This window comes from Gossypium hirsutum, chromosome D07 (genome assembly GCF_007990345.1).
Source record: "Gossypium hirsutum isolate 1008001.06 chromosome D07, Gossypium_hirsutum_v2.1, whole genome shotgun sequence".
Classification (NCBI taxonomy): Eukaryota; Viridiplantae; Streptophyta; class Magnoliopsida; order Malvales; family Malvaceae; genus Gossypium; species Gossypium hirsutum.
In genome coordinates, this window is record NC_053443.1 from 27,090,621 (window position 1) to 27,096,658 (window position 6,038).

At 32.6% G+C, this 6,038-nt stretch overlaps 1 non-coding gene across 1 annotated transcript; it reads left to right on the plus strand.

Moving 5' to 3' along the window:
- Nucleotides 1–336: 336 nt before the first annotated feature.
- Nucleotides 337–409, plus strand: TRNAF-GAA (transfer RNA phenylalanine (anticodon GAA)). The gene has a single exon. It is a non-coding gene; the product is annotated as a tRNA-Phe (tRNA).
- Nucleotides 410–6,038: the final 5,629 nt, after the last annotated feature.

The window sequence follows — 6,038 nt, forward strand, 5'->3', positions numbered from 1 at the left end:
ATTTCTCATTCATCCTATTCTTTGCCGTTTTACAAGCGTATCCGAGCATAGCAGAATTTTGTTCTCTTATCACAAGTCTTGTGATATAGTGTGATATATTGTGATATATATATATAATATACGTAGAAATCTCTTGAGCAAGGAATACCTATTTGATTTGAATGATTCATAATCCATATGATTACTCATATGGAAATTTACAAAGTCTTCCTTTTGAAGATCAAAGAAATTCCTGTTCGAGACTTTTAATTTAATAGTTTTTCATTTTTTTGTTTTCATTTTTAATTGACATAGACCCAAGTCATCTAGTATTATGAGGATAATGCGTCGGTAATGGTCGGGATAGCTCAGTTGGTAGAGCAGAGGACTGAAAATCCTCGTGTCACCAGTTCAAATCTGGTTCCTGGCATATGATTAATTTGTATGAATATCTACTCTACAAATTAATTGATATGGATCGACATAATAAATACTTATCTAGATAGGTATCTTAGAGTAAACCCTCTTTTTATTTATTTTTTTTGTATTTTTTTCTCTTTTTAAAATGAGCAAAAAGTCTATTCTAATGTGTCTATTATAATGTAGTAAAAGACAAAATTTGCTTATCTTTCCTCTTCTTTTTTATTTGTTCACACTACGGCTTCTCACATTCAAAAAGAATGGTAATACTTCATACATATTTAATTAAAAGATTAAAATAGTTGGTTGAAAGGCCCAACAAAAAGACGGGTCTAGAGGAGTTCAAGGATAGAAATAACCAAGACTCATCTCAGCTACAGTACAAATAGAAGCCGACCCCCTTTCATTTATTTCTTTGTATTCTTTTTCATATTCCATTTCTTCATTCCCTCCTATGCGACTCTCTAGAGTTCATCTAAGTGATGTGCGCGATACAAAGTTCACGGTACGGAACCTTTGTTGTTCATCCTATTGTCTCGGCTCGTCTGAAATAAAATAAATAAAAAATTCTCTTCCAAAATAGAGAATCTCAATGATGTATTGTCTTTTATTTCTTTTTATTTATTATCCTATCCATAAGAATACGAATGAAACCTCAATTCCTCAGTTTGAGCTAGAAGAAAATGTACAAATATTCCTTGAATATTCGAAGTTGTAATTAGTTTCTTATCATTCAATGAGCATCTTGTATTTCATAAAAATTGGGGGCAATGTAATCCTTACATAAAGGCCACCCTATCCAACTTTCGGGCATTAAGATACGTTTCAGCCGTGGATGATTTTCATAAGAGATTCCTAACATGTCATAAGATTCTCGTTCTTGAAAATCTGAACTTTTCCAAACCCAGAAAACAGACGGAATTCTAGGGTTACTCCTTGGAGCAAATACTTTTATACATACCTCTTCCAGTTGATCTCCACCATACTCTATTCTCGTAAGATGATACACATTGGCTAACAGTTCGCCCGGTGCTACATCATAGGCACATTGGGAACGTAGATAATTGTAACCATATACATATAAAATAACAGCAATGGAATGCCAATCCTTAGGCTTTATTTGTAAAGTCTCTATCCTTGGTAATCGAAGCCCAAAGATCTATGAACTAGCCCATGTTTGACTAGCCAAACAAACAAACGATCCTGCATCTTTTTATCTTTCCCGCACTTTTCTTTTTTATTTGTCATTTTTCTAAGATAAATATTTCGCATTTATGATGAAATCGAATTTATGAAGATTAATTCATTGTTTGTTTTTGTAAAAAAAATCTTACCTAATTCACTAATTCGTGGGAAGATAGTGAACCCTTGTAGTTGAAAAATGTTTCAGGAGGAATCTCTGAAGTAGATGGTGGTTGATAGAGCAATCCTTGATTATAATTTCCAATACGAGTACTACGTACAAGACAAAATTTGTGATTGGTAGTAAAACACCGATCCCCCTGTTGAGATCTAATTCGATCTTCATAGATTTCGCGAGATATTTTCTTACGAAGTTTTGTTATAGCATTTATAACTGCCTCGGGTTTAGGGGGACAGCCCGGCAAATAGACATCTACGGGAATTAGCTTATTGACCCCCCGAACAATACTATAAGAATCAGTGCTGGACATCCCTCCTGTAATTGTACACGCGCCCATAGCAATAACATATTTAGGTTCGGGCATTTGTTCATATAATCTCACTAAAGAGGGCACCATTTTCATTGTTACTGTTCTAGCTGTTAAAATTAGGTCTGCCTGTCTAGGACTCGATCTTAGTACCAGCCCATAATGATCAAAGTCAAAGTGTGAGCCTATTAATGAAGCAAATTCAATAAAGCAACAACTGGTACCATAAAGAAGCGGCCATAAACTGGAGAGTCTTGACCAATTTGAAAGATTATTTAATGTAGTTGAAATAACTGAATTTTGGGTTGTTCGATCAAGTAAGGGAAATTCGATGGAATTCATACTCAATGTTATTAGTATTTTGACTTTTTCCTTTCTTTTTATTATCTGAATATTCAGGAACTAAGACCATTCCAATGCTCCTTTTCGCCATGCATAAAATGAACCAACAATTAGGATAAGCACAAAAATGAAAGCTTCTATGAATACGGGTACCCCCAATACATTGAAACTCATTGCCCATGGATAAAGAAAAACAGTTTCAACATCAAAAACAATAAAAACTAGAGCAAACATATAATAACGGATTCGAAATTGTAACCAAGCATCGCCCATTGGTTCTATACCCGATTCATAACTAGAAAGTTTTTTTGGACCCTTTCTAATTGGGACTAAAACTCCAAAATTAGAAATGCCAAAATAAGAATAGCATTTGATATTATTAGAAATGTCCAGAAAATATCATATTCGTAAAGCAGAAACATAGACGAACTCCTATGAATGTGAAAAATAGATCGGATTAGTCGCTTCGACCTGGAATTCATTGTCAAGTCATCCGCAACTGTTTGTTTAGTCAAAACAACAATTCAGTTTGATCGAATCTTCTAGTTTCGCTTGTTTGTTGTGTTTCCATGTTGCATTTTAAGATTTATTAATTGGAATTAATCCTATTTTATTTACATTCCACTTATTTCGATTTCATTTCGATATAGTACTAATTTGTATAGTACTAGTATAAATATATATTTCTACTATTTATAGTATAATACTATACAAATCCAAAACAAGTAATACTTTTTCGTTTTCACTTCATTTCAGATTTTTCTAAATAAAAGGAATTCTAATATCTAACTAATATCTAATATTTATTAGAATTTTAGAAATAAAAAACTTTTAATTCGAAATTCTATTTATTCTAAATAGAAATTCGAAATTATAGATATCGAATAAATAGAAATTTTTTATTTTATATCTATTTATATAGAATCAATCTAAAATCAATCTACCCGCGAGGATTAATTAAGAAAATGGGTTTTGTTTATTTTATTCTTATCCAAGAATAAAAAAGAGCGATTGGATCCGTTGAAATGCGCTTTTGTTTTCAGGGTTATACTCTGAGTGATCTCCCTGTGAGTGAGCTTATGGGAATGATTTGAACCAAGCAACTGGAAGCGACCAATTCCAATCAACAAAGAATACAATAATTAGGAAAAAAACTATACAACTTTTTATTTTTAGTTGTATTTGGATATTCTTTATTGTTTTAGTTTGCTTTAGTTTTAAGAATATTATTTTCATTTCATTTTCTTAATTTAATAAATTTAATGAATATTTAAAATTAATAAAATAGAAAATTCAAAATATAGGGCTATACAGACTTGAACCGTAGACCTTCTCGGTAAAACAGATCGAACTGATTATTATCAAAATGATTCGGCCTATTTCAAAGACCCAACATGTATTTTTTTTTTTTTTGCATTGGGCTCTTTCATTAACTGATAGAAATATCAGTTAGTCTACCGTATATATATATTTTTCTAACAAAAAAAAAGAAGACGGTTCCGTGTGCTCTGATTCATTGTGCTCTGATTCATTACTGATACTGAGCACTTCCAAAGTGTTTCAAAGAGGGGAAGGGTTATCTTGACGTAGGTCTGCTTCTGGCCTAGATCAACCTAAGTTAAATGGAGTCTCTACCATCCTGATTAAAAAATCAAACATGAAACTTCATACACCTTAAGATTCATAGGACGAAAAGAGCATTTTTGAGGTCCTTATACTCATTATGCCTAGCATTGAATAGACCGGGTATTCACCCTATCAATATCTCAAATCAATGATGGGTTCAATTTGGATCTTGCCTAAACGGCACCCAAATCGGACCGAACCATTTGTCAGGCTATTATTCTCTTTTTCTACCCACATTCTTTTATTGATTTTCTATCTTTTTCATCCTATTCTATTTTCGATTTCAATTTTCAAATTTTTCATTAGATCAAAATCTGATTTCACTTTTGATTGTATTTGATTCTATTTAATCGGTAGAATCAAAATAGGATGTATAAACGAAAGCTCTGTTTCCACAAAAATTTTTTCGATTAACCAACTCATTACGAAATCGGGTTGATAGCCTCGACTCGTGTCCTAGCCCGTCTGGGAGCTAGATTTGCCTCTTGCCTTTAGCTTTTCTCAAGTTAGTTTCCGTTATTTCAAGAGCTTGCTGAGCTTCTTGTTGATCAATGTCACAACCCTTATCATTTACTAAAATAGTGATTTCATTGTTGCCTATTCTAGCAAAACCACCCATCAAAGCCATCGTTAACCATTGGTCGTTAAGGCGTATTCTCAAAATACCTATATCTATAGCTGTGGCAATAGGCGCGTGATTTGGTAATACGCCAATTTGTCCACTATTAGTAGATAAAATGATTTCTTTCACTTCTGAATCCCAAACAATTCGATTAGGGGTAAGTACGCAAAGATTTAAGGTCATTTCTTCAATTTTCTCTCCATTTCTAAGTTCGTAGCCTTCGCAGTAGCTTCGTCAATGTTACCTACCAAATAAAAGGCTTGTTCGGGAAGACCGTCTAATTCTCCGGAAAGGATCAATTTAAATCCTCTAATTTTTCTGCTAGACCAACATATTTCCCCGAGGAACCGGTAAATACTTCCGCTACGAAAAAGGGTTGTGATAAGAAACGCTCAATTTTTCGCGCTCTTGCTACGGTTAAGCGATCCTCTTCGGACAATTCGTCCAACCCAAGGATAGCTATAATGTCCTGAAGTTCTTTATAACGCTGTAAGGTTTGCTTAACCCTTTCCGCAGTTTCATAATGTTCCTCACCAACGATTCGAGGGGAAATGACCAAATTCGCTCAACCCAAATATACAAATACTAAATTGATAGAAATTTATTGTTATAAATAACACAAAAAATTATTTTTTCACTATACAACAAAATCGTATTCTTAATCAAAAAAATTTTGAACAATAAATAGTCTACAACTGGATAAAACCGACCGCGTTTTATGCAAATGATAAATTAGATAATCTTTCAAATTATTACTTTATTTGTTGATATTCATCTTTTATCATTATCAACAAAATAAATTGATATTATTTTTTAAAAAATAATTTAATCGAAATAGCCAAAGGAGTGTCTATGGAATATCAATCTATTTTAATTTATTTAAGGATAATTATCGTCTAAGGACCATAGGTAATTAATCGCTTTATTTTACAAGCTTTTATTAGAGTTAAACTCGAATTCCCAGCTCAATATCGAAAGATAATAACAATGAATCACCATTTCAAAACTGCCAAGTCTCCATAACCGTCTTCAAAGTGCGGAAAGAAGTGCCAACATTTAAAACCACACTACAAGGTACCCGAAAGCTGTGCACTACCAATCTTTACTTATTTTTAAGGCAAGCCCCAAATTATTCACCATTAATAAAAGCATATCGGAGAATTGATTGGATTACTATTCTCATGTGATCATATGCTCGATGAGTGAACATTAAACCAACATCAGAAATTATTTGAGCTGTATTCATTCATCTATTGAAAATCAGTATATACATTAATCAATTTATTTAAACCATTTAAATTGTCTTCATTTGATAATCTTTTCCCTTACAGTCGATGAATATTTGAGATAAAAACTAGTAATGGGGTAATTAACAAGCG